This window comes from Schistocerca gregaria, chromosome 4 (assembly GCF_023897955.1).
Source record: "Schistocerca gregaria isolate iqSchGreg1 chromosome 4, iqSchGreg1.2, whole genome shotgun sequence".
Taxonomy (NCBI): Eukaryota; Metazoa; Arthropoda; class Insecta; order Orthoptera; family Acrididae; genus Schistocerca; species Schistocerca gregaria.
Genome location: NC_064923.1, coordinates 708,435,266 through 708,446,198, shown reverse-complemented (window position 1 = coordinate 708,446,198; position 10,933 = coordinate 708,435,266).

Below are 10,933 nucleotides of genomic sequence, written 5' to 3'. Positions count from 1 at the left end.
TACAGGAAAATTAAAGAGACCTTTGGAGAGAAGAGAACCACTTGTATGAATATCAAGAGCTCAGATGGCAACCCAGTTCTAAGCAAAGAAGGGAAGGCAGAAAGGTGGAAGGAGTATATAGAAGGTTTATACAAGAGCGATGTACTTGAGGACAATATTATGGAAATGGAAGAGGATGTAGATGAAGACGAAATGGGAGATACGATACTGCGTGAAGAGTTTGACAGAGCACTGAAAGACCTGAGTCGAAACGAGGCACCCGGAGTAGACAACATTCCATTAGAACTACTGACGGCCTTGGGAGAGCCAGTCATGACAAAACTCTACCACCTGGTGAGACAGGCAAAATACCCTCAGACTTCAAGAAGAATATAATAATTCCAATCCCAAAGAAAGCAGGTGCTGACAGATGTGAAAATTACCGAACTATCAGTTTAATAAGTCCCAGCTGCAAAATACTAATGCGAATTCTTTACAGACGAATGGAAAAACTGGTAGATGCGGACCTCGGGGAGGATCAGTTTGGATTCCGTAGAAACGTTGGAACACATGAGGCAATACTGACTTTACGACTTATCTTAGAAGAAAGATTAAGAAAAGGCAAACCTACGTTTCTAGCATTTGTAGACTTAGAGAAAGCTTTTGACAATGTTGACTGGAATACTCTCTTTCAAATTCTAAAGGTGGCAGGGGTAAAATACAGGGAGCGAAAGGCTATTTACAATTTGTACAGAAACCAGATGGCAGTCGTAAGAGTCAAGGGGCATGAAAGGGAAGCAGTGGTTGGGAAAGGAGTGAGACAGGGTTGTAGCCTCTCCCCGATGTTATTAAATCTGCATATTGAGCAAGCAGTAAAGGAAACAAAAGAAAAATTTTGAGTAGGTATTAAAATTCATGGAGAAGAAGTAAAAACTTTGAGGTTCGCCGATGACATTGTAATTCTGTCAGAGACGGCAAAGGACTTGGAAGAGCACTGTCTTGAAAGGAGGATATAAGATGAACATCAACAAAAGCAAAACGAGGATAATGGAATGTAGTCAAATTAAATTGGGTGATGCTGAGGGAATTAGATTAGGAAATGAGACACTTAAAGTAGTAAAGGAGTTTTGCTATTTGTGGAGCAAAATAACTGATGATGGTCGAAGTAGAGAGGATATAAAATGTAGACTGGCAATGGCAAGGAAAGCGTTTCTGAAGAAGAGAAATTTGTTAACATCGAATATAGATTTATGTTCAGGAAGTCGTTTCTGAAAGTATTTGTTTGGAGTGTAGCCATGTATGGAAGTGAAACATGGACGATAACTAGTTTGGACAAGAAGAGAATAGAAGCTTTCGAAATGTGGTGCTACAGAAGAATACTGAAGATAAGGTGGATAGATCACGTAACTAATGAGGAGGTATTGAATAGGATTGGGGAGAAGAGAAGTTTGTGGCACAACTTGACTAGAAGAAGGGATCGGTTGGTAGGACATGTTTTGAGGCATCAAGGGATTACAAATTTAGCATTGGAGGGCAGTGTGGAGGGTAAAAATAGTAGAGGGAGACCGAGAGATGAGTACGCTAAGCAGATTCAGAAGGATGTAGGTTGCAGTAGGTACTGGGAGATGAAGAAGCTTGCACAGGATAGAGTAGCATGGAGAGCTGCATCAAACCAGTCTCAGGACTGAGGACAACAACAACAACAACAACAACAACAACAACAACAAAAAACCCTTTTCCTAAGCCTTTCCAGTCCTTTTCCTTCATCCTTCTTCCTTCCCATTCAACTGCGAGAAGAAAGGGCCACTGGCGCTAAAGACTTGCATAAGTTAAACCATTTTGTGTGTGTTTTCTCCTGCTGCCACTTCAATGATTTTTTAATCTATCCAATTATATTTTATTGTCAATAATTGATTATTTTCAAAATTATTTAGCAAAGCTATTTTATCTATTCCATCAACTGCAACTATGTAATCACAATATTGTTACTCTACACTGAGGCAACAAAAGTCACGAGATAGCAATATGCACATATAAAGATGACAGTAATATTGCATACACAAGGTATAAAAGGGCAGTGCATTCATAGAGCTGTCATTTGTTGCCAAGTTTTAAGGCTGCACAACAGGAGTTAACAGATTTTGAATGCAGAAAGGTAGTTGGAGCTAGACACATGGAACATTCTGCTTAAGAAATCATCATGGAATTCAGTATTCTTGGACCCACATTGCCATGAGAGTGTTGAGAATTCCAAATTTCAGGCATTACCTCTCAACATGAACACCACAATGACCAATGGCATTCACTTACTGTCCAAAAGCAGTGGTGTTTGTGTAGGGTTATGAGTGCTAGCGGACATGTAACATTGCATGAAGTAAGTGCAGAAATGAAGATGGGATGTGTGATGAACATATCCATTAGGACAGTGCAGTGAAATTTGGCATTAATGGGCTATGGCAGCAAATGAATGATGTGAGCATCTTTGCTAACAGCCCAACATTACCTGTAGTGCCTCTCCTGGGCTCGTGACCACATCAGTTGGACCCTATATGACTGGAAAACTGTGGCCTGGTCAGATGGGTCCCAATTTCTGTTGGTAAGAGCTGATGGTAGGATCTGTATGTGGCACAGACCCCACAAAGCCATGTACCCAAGTTGTCAACAAGGCACTGTGCAAGCTGGTGTTGGCTCCATAATGGCGAGGACTGTGTTTACAGGACATAGTCCAGATCTCTGGTCATACTGAATCGATCATTGATTGGAAATGGTTATATTCAGCTACTGGGAAACCATTTGCTGCCATTTATGGCTTTCACATTCCAAACAATGATGGAATTTTCACAGATAACTATGTGCCATATCACCTGGCACACTTGTTCACAGCTGATTTGAAGAACATTCTGAACAATTTGAGCGATTGATTTGGCCACCCATCAAACATTTATGGGGCATAATGGAGAGGTCAGCTGGTGCACAAAATCCTGCACTGGCAATACTTTCACAATTACGGATGGCTATAGAGGCAACATGACTCAATACTTCAACAGGGGACATCCAACTACTCCTTGAGTCCATGCCACATTGAGTTGTTACACTATGCCACACAAAAGGAGGACCAACAAGGTATTAGGAGGTACCCCAAGAGTTTTGTCACCTCAATCTATGTCAAATATTGAGCCCCTACAGGTTGAAACGTTGAATGGTGACTCCAACATGTGACAGACATTATCTCTGCCATTCAAGGCGACACTGTAAGAAATCATTATCTTTGGAACTTTTGTCCTTCTGTTTATAAAATGCAAATATGATGAGCAGCTCACTCCTGTCCTTCCTCGTAGAGCTTCCCAACACTAACGTTTTTTTTATTGATTATTGTTACTGTAATGACCAATAAAATAATTAATGAATGCTTAAAGTATGCATGACACTTAATTTAAAATATTGTAATCAGTGCCATGTTCTACTAATCCCAAAATCATTCATGTATGTTCAGCTGGTTAATTATTTGGTTTGGTGACGCAATGATCCCGAGCCATCAGCATGCTACCAGCTATGCATTTTCACTTCTAAAGGCCAAGCTTGCAATCTAATATTATTTACAAATAAATCCATTACACTGAAACTAAACATTAATAAGGTCTTGTGTCACCAAACTTTTCTGTTCTCTGGGTCTGATGAATCATTTGCACCAAATACAGGTATTTAACCTATTGAAGGGATTACATGAAGCATAAGAATTTTTTTCCACGCGTTTATCCTACAGGCTACATTTATTTCATGATTTTATTATTCTCTTGCTGTCATAAATATGATATGGCCTTTTTTAGCGAACATCTACTTCTCACTCTAAAAACATTTAAATAATCCACACCAGACAAAAAAAGGGTCAATACTACAATATCTAGGATTGAACTAAGTGATAACATTATTGTAAACACAGCACAAATATAAGACTGTTTAAATAAATTCTTCATAAATATAGAGAACACAGTAACTAAGTAAAGTAAATACCTTTAGAATTAACGAGGAAACTGATTATCTTATAGTCCTAAATGTGTTGTGATGACGATAAAGAAGATGTCATACAATCATTGAGAAACAAAAATTCTGCTTTGTGGGATGGGGCAGTCCATAAGGTGATGAAAGCAATGTATCACATAACAGCACCTTCATCAGCTCCAGTAACAATTAATCAATCTTTTGAAAAGGACTTTTTTCTTGACATGTTGAAGTATGCAGAAGTAAGACCTCTGTTCGAGAAGGGGTCAAGAGAAGATAGAGAAAACTATCATCCTGTTTCCAATCTCCCAATCCTACCAAAAGTGCTGGAGAAAATGAGATGTGCTCTATCCATGAGTTGCTGGATACTGGTGCACACTTTAGATAAGAGTTGAAAAAGATGATGCAAGAAAGGAAGACTGCCTGTGGTCAGGACTAGGACCCACACTGGAGTCTAGCAACAGGGCAGATAAATGGCAGACTTGACAACAAGAGCAAGGCAATAGCAATCTAGGCTACAATAAAGTGTGACAAACTTTGGACACAATGCTGTCAACAGATCAAGTACGAGTCACAATCCAAATCAAGACCAGAGAGGAAAACCAATATCAAGTGAAGTTACCAGCAAGAAGTCAGCAGTACAGTGGAGATAGTAATGAACACTATCAGATGAAGTACACGACTGACTGAGTGGTTAAGGTGTGGTGGTATTTATGCCAGTAGCGAGGGACACTATTGGCAGGTGTACTCACAGGGTGAGATGGTGGTACACTCACTAAACAAGTGTAGCACTGCAGTGACACTGCCCTCTATCAGCCATCGAGATCAATTTGTTCCAGTGGGCATTCAACTTCTGTGTGGCCCGATACCAGAAGATGCAACCCAGATTCAATATCTTATTGTGAGACATTGTATTATCATAAGGAACCGATTTGGATTCCATACAGTAAAAACCACTGGTTGCAGCATAGAACTTCAATGAAAAGATAAGCAAAGAATATCAGAAGAGTAAAGTTGCATGTTTCTTCTGCAACTTACAAGAACCTTTGAGTAAACTTTGCCTTTCTCATCTACAAATTAGATACAAGTGGGATTGCAGGCAATGCCTCAAGGCTCCATTTTAGAACCAATGCTTTTCCTATAAATTTCAAATGACCTACCAATATAAATTCCCATCAGTTCTGTTTGCAGATGATACTTTTGTTTTAATGGAAACTTATAATGAATAAAAGGTTCCGAGTTCTAGTTTGAGCACACAAACTGGTTCCAGTTAAGTGTGCAGATGCTGAATCACAAATACCCAATTCAAAATGTTTAGAGCTTAAAATACAGCATAAAAACCAACTTACAGAAGATGCTGATAGTGTCAAATATCTTGGATTAAATGTGAACAATAACTTAAGCTGGAATACTGCTGTTGTTTTCCTATTAAGTAAATCACACAGTTTTGCATTTGCAATGCAAAATCTAGTGATTACTATTGACATTAGTACACAAACAATAGCATATCATAGGTAAATTGAATCTCTCATCATGCAATAAGTACAGTATGGTTTCTGGGAAAGTTAAAGTAGCACATCTCTGATATTGAAAAAGAAAACTGTCACTTGCTTGTGTATTTTATTTTTTATTTTACACATTAGTCTGTAGGACCAAACTGAGGAACAAAGCTCCATGGCCATGGAATGTGTCAGTACATGAAATTACAACAGAGTAATGACAGATAAAATAAAATGTCTGTAACTCCTAACAAAGTGTCAGGCTATCAGATTATGTAAATGCAATCAACAATGTAACACAGCAATCAATTTGATTTTTCAAGGGGCTCAACAGAATTCTAGGAGTAACCAATGAGGAAACTATTCAGTTTAGAATTGAAGGCACATTGATTACTGGTAAGATTTTTGATTTCTTATGGTGCCTTTTTGATAGTGGATGGAGCAGAACATGTCTTTCTGCACAAGAGTCATGGAAATGCGGACTGGATTTCAGCCAAGTACTAACCGAGTTAATGCTGCTAATTCTTAGGAATAAACTGATTATGTTGACATGGACCCACATGGTCACTCCAAAAATTTTGAAACTTTTAAATGTTCTCATCGAAGGTGCAGTGTCACTGTAATGTTTATCAAGCTTCTCTTTAGTCTCCTGAGGCGTTTTGCCTTTCATAAAGTAATATTTAATCACCACACGAAATTCTTTTTCGTCCATTTTTTGACAATCACACGAATGCCAAACACAAAGAAATAGACCAGTATGGCTGAAAGTTGGTGTGCATTCTTTCCAAAGAACGTGCCAGTGGTGCCATCTTTCGGACTTTGCATGGACTTTTCAAACGCCCTCGTACAACCAGAGAAAGGCAACATTGATTTTTACGTGGAATCCTAGTCATACATTTCTGGCAATTCCTCAAATTGTTGAGAGAGGAAGGGTATATTAAAACAAAGACTTTAAAATATGTTTTTTTGAAAGTAAATAAAATTCACTGAAAGCCATATACTTTAAGATATTTTATTTTGTTTTGAGAGCAACCAGTTTTGGCATTTCATTTTGCCATCTTCAGGCCCCACATGCTTCTATCCAAATAAAGAAACTTTTTATGAAGCAAATGTATAACGATTGGAATTCATGATATCCAGTGATTTATGGCATTATACAACAAGTTTGTTTATTTGGATAGAAGTGTATGGGGCCTGAAGGTGGCAAAATGAAATGCCGAAACTGGTTACTTCCAGAATGAAGTAAAATATATGAAAGTATATGGCTGTTGGTGAATTTTATTGACATTGAAAATTACTTAGCAGCCAATGTCCCCTGGCTCTGATGGACCAACAGAGATTGAAAAACATGTGCACAGGCCAAGATTCAAACCCATGACCTCTCAGTTTCCAGGTAAGCACCTCACCAAAATGGCAATTCACAATCTTAGACTAATTTTTACTTTTGCAATAAACCTCAGGCCTATTTTCATTTATGTTAATTACAGAGCAAATTCAGCCACTCCAGACTGATCAACACTTTTAAAAAAGAAAGTGGACAAGAGTATTTGTAGAAGAAAAGCAATTCTAGCTTTAAAAACTAGTAAAATAGTAACCAAGGAATCATATAGAATATCCTCTTAGAGGGAAGATAGTCTAAAAATGTAGTATACAATTTAATACTGATATTTGCAGTTCACTTTTCTTGTCTAAAATTAGCTTTTGATGAAGCTATGACTTTATTCTCTTCCTGGCTTTCCCTTTATTTAAAAAAAAATCTATCAGCATGTCACATATTACCAGAATGATACCATTCCAAAATGTTGGATTGGAAGAGGAGAGCAGAAGATTAACTTCATCAACAGTGGCCTTCCTAGTCTCCAGATCTCACACCTTGCGATTTATCTGTGGCGTTATGTAAAAGACCACTTTTTTATGGCAAGTGGTGGTACAAAATAATATTCTAAAGAACACAAAAAACCTTTACAGAAATTAGAGCCTGAGAACTTACCCAGGATGACAGGTGGGCACTTGATATTGCCCAATAAGAAGCTGACATAGCTATAATGTATGCACATAGAGCGCACAGAGAAAAGAATTTCCCCCTGAAAATTCTGTGGTCTTAATTGTGTAGCCAGGCATTTTTTCTCACACTATGGGAAGAAATAAGTTCATAGAAGTCACGTGATTTTCTCAGATTTTATGACAAGCACACTAGTGCCAAAAGTCAACACCAATGGCTTTGCAGCCGCTACCTTAGTCTGGAATTCATTTGTAGTTAACAGTATCCAGAACTGTAGATGAGCAGCTCTATCCATGCACAGCTTATTGCCACTATATATGATACACGAGTAATAAACCAGACAAATTTGGTTTGAAGTTCTGGCCTGTAGTGGACACCAGGAGTAAATATATGGCGAATGATTTCCTTTCTTGGATAAACAAAGTGAAAGATCCACTAATATACCTGTTGCAGAGCATGTCGTTACACATCTCATGCACCTTACACTTCGAAAGAAAGAAATTTAACATGCAACAATTTCTTCATAGACAAACATCTTGCACAGCATCTGAAACAGGAGAACACAACCGTGAGGGGTGGGGCTACAATGAAGAAAATCTGATGAGAAGCTCCTTCAACAGTGAAGGCAAATCTTTATTCAGTCTTATACAATACTATAAGGTTCATTCGACTGAAACATGGTCAGGACATCTACCTTTGTCTTACTCCTAAGGTGGCGCCACATAATTGTGGCTATGTTGGCACCATCTATTGGTACAGAGACTGACGCGTGTGCACCGTTTGATGTTGCATAGCGCCAGTGTGGTTTCATGCCGAAGAGAAGGTGGTCACCCAAGTTATCATCCACTGCTGAACACGGAGGCGAGTAAGCAGGAACAAGGAGGAGTGACTCGATGTTTGGCGGCGGAGGGAATTGGAGGCTGTGAAATATATCAACGGATGAAGGCTGTGTACGGTGAGTACAGCACGAGTCGTTCAAGTGTTGTGGAATGGTGCAAATGATTCCTTAAGGGGCACGAGACACTGGGAGACAATGCTCATCCTGCACAGGCTCATCCTGTCACCATACCAATGGTTGGACTTCTGAAACAAGCTATTCGTGGACATCAATTCCCAACGGACGACAAAGTGTGTGACTGGGTCCAGGCCTGGATCCGACAGCAGCCTACTAGCTTCTTCAAGGATGGAATTGGCTGGTTAGTGTTGCAATGGGCTAAATGTGCCAACAGTTTTGGCGACTGTCTGCCAGATAAGAGGATGTGAAAGTTGGAACAGAACAAAAAATCTGCATGTGCAGTGCAGGAAATTCAAATGTGGTCCATTTGCTGGAAGTGTTCAGTATGCATGTGCAGAGTGTTTCGACAAAGAGTCACTGATTATAAAGATGTCAGATTTAAAAAAAAATCTTACTATTGCTACAGAAATTTGTTGCCATTTTTCTTTATTTTTCTTATTAAATATGTTTACGACCTGTTTGAGGGCTTTGACTGAGTACAAGTCATGAAGATAAACAAGTACTCATCAGCGTTTAGTTTTTTCTTCTTTCTTGTACTCAAAACAAATGGCATGCTCGGAACTAGTGTACCATAAGGCTGTTTGGCCAATAGTCCTGTAGTCTCTGAAATACTCCATGTCTTCCATGTGAGAATATTAGCATCTGGAAAAGCTTCAAGCCCACCATAATCTGCTTGATTGCCCCACACTACAGCAAGTGTGAGCCAAGTACTACCTCCAAACACTGCCTGTACATCACAGGTAAAGTTCAGATGCAGTCCACGAAAAACATTGGGCCTCCAATTAACTGCTGCTTATTAAATTGACCAGCAAGGTCAATATCAATAGCCTTCAAGCTGCGATACACAGATACACTGCGCGGCCAGCGACGACGCCATGCACGTCGCAGAGGCATTGCTGTGGCACGTTAACACAAGTGAACGTAGCAAGCCAACGCCCAGCAAGACACCCAGAGCTAAGCGTCCGCACTCCTCGACGTTCGCAGAGTAGGCACAGACAGCCTTGCTGACAGAAGCAGTCCACAAACAGACTGACGCAAGGACACACAAAGTCCGAGCGAAGCCTGGAGAGTGCTAAGTAAGGGGAAATGAGGCCAGCACGCTAAGTTACGCTGCAATATATAGCGGGAATAACAACAAAAAGCTACCACCGAAGGTAAAAAACATCCTCCTGCCGGATATAAATAGTGGAGCGTAGGCAGCAATAGACAGAAGCCATTAGGAAGCAGTTTGGATCTGAGGACGGACGTGGTCCATGTCCGAATGTTCTATCTTCGTAGGTGATGGTTCTGGAAGTGTGTTCCAGCACGTAGGAGTCATCCGTTCGACGCCAGATGTCAACTTCATTTCCGGAGGTCGGCCCGAGTTCGGTCGGCACCATGACTGACTAATTACAGTGAGAACTTCCAGCAGGACCGGCCGCAGCGCGGTCTTAGTCACAGGCGCCGCAGGGGACTGACGTCCAGACTTCACGGCAACCCGGCCCCGCGGCGCATGGTCCATCCATGACAGGACCTCGCAGACATTGGACCATGACAGGACCTCGCAGACATTGGACCATGACAGGACCTCGCAGACATTGGACCATGACAGGACCTCGCAGACATCGCGACTGACTGCTTCCCAGCACCCAGTGCAGTAGGCGCCAGCAGCTGACCTCAAGGCGACGCGGCTCTGTGGGCGTGCCGTACTGGGGCACCGAGTTCATCTCAACCACAGGCCATCCTGGCTTCAGAGGAGCACTGGTGGTCTTAGGCTCCCGAGTGCAATCAGCAGCGCGCGTTGCGCACATTGTTTGTAGAATCTACACAGCAGCAGCTAGGTGGAGCAAACCGCAGGGCTGGGCAATGACAACGAGGGAGAAATTGTAAAGAAAGTTCAATAAATAATTGTAAAACTCCACGCCGTCTCAGTCTTTGGTGCAGCCACTGTGTCTGCTGGTAACATGTGGTGCAGATGTCATAACAATATTTTATTTCTGTAAATTCAAAACAACAAAATTTATGGTGAGTAAGCACTGATATACATCTGTTTCCTTTAGTAGCACCAGCTACTTTTTTAATCGTTTTGAATGGCTTGAAAACATCTATGGTGTGTAGATGGAAAGAAGATTCAAAACTTGCTTCATGAACTATGAAGTGACAAACATGCAGAGTAACTAGTTCCAGCTTAACAATATTAATAGTTTAAGTTACACTTGGCAGTATACTATTGGTAGCTTGCTTGCAATAAAAAGACTTGCCATTAAAACTGAGTATGGTGACACAATCCAACTTCGGTGTTTATTATAACAAGTATCTTTTTAAACAAATATACTGCTCTCCACAACCACATTGCAAATGTGTTTCTGTTTATGTTAATAGGTTTAAGCAAGGATACTACATTGGTTTCTTGTCATATTTTCAGCAGGAACCTACAGAATGTCTTTCTCTGATGTGGTA